This window comes from Propithecus coquereli, unplaced genomic scaffold (genome assembly GCF_000956105.1).
Source record: "Propithecus coquereli isolate 6110/MARCELLA unplaced genomic scaffold, Pcoq_1.0 Scaffold449, whole genome shotgun sequence".
In the NCBI taxonomy this organism is placed as follows: domain Eukaryota; kingdom Metazoa; phylum Chordata; class Mammalia; order Primates; family Indriidae; genus Propithecus; species Propithecus coquereli.
This window is the reverse complement of record NW_012150274.1, coordinates 296,264-296,595: the sequence shown is the minus strand read 5'-3', so window position 1 is coordinate 296,595 and position 332 is coordinate 296,264.

Sequence of the window (332 nt, the reverse complement as noted above, 5' to 3'; positions counted from 1 at the left end):
AACTGCTAAGACCCAACATCTAACCCCAAACACGACACCCCCCTGCCCCCAGCCCCCGTCCCAGGCTGGGGTAAAATGGAGCCTCCACTCAGCCTCTCTCCCCCCACCCAGAGACCCCTAGCTTCTCTTGGTACCCCCACATCCTTCCCAAGCCCAGAACCCCCCGCCAGGTGGCGTGGTGTGGCCCCAGCGCCCACCCTGCCCAGTGGGCAAAACATTCCTCCCAGAAGCCGGGGGGGTCCCACCCCCAAGAAGCAGCTCCTTGCTCAGCCCAGGGCTGACTCGGCCTGTCTGGGGGCACCCTCCACCCACCTTGTCTTTGGCTGGAGCTT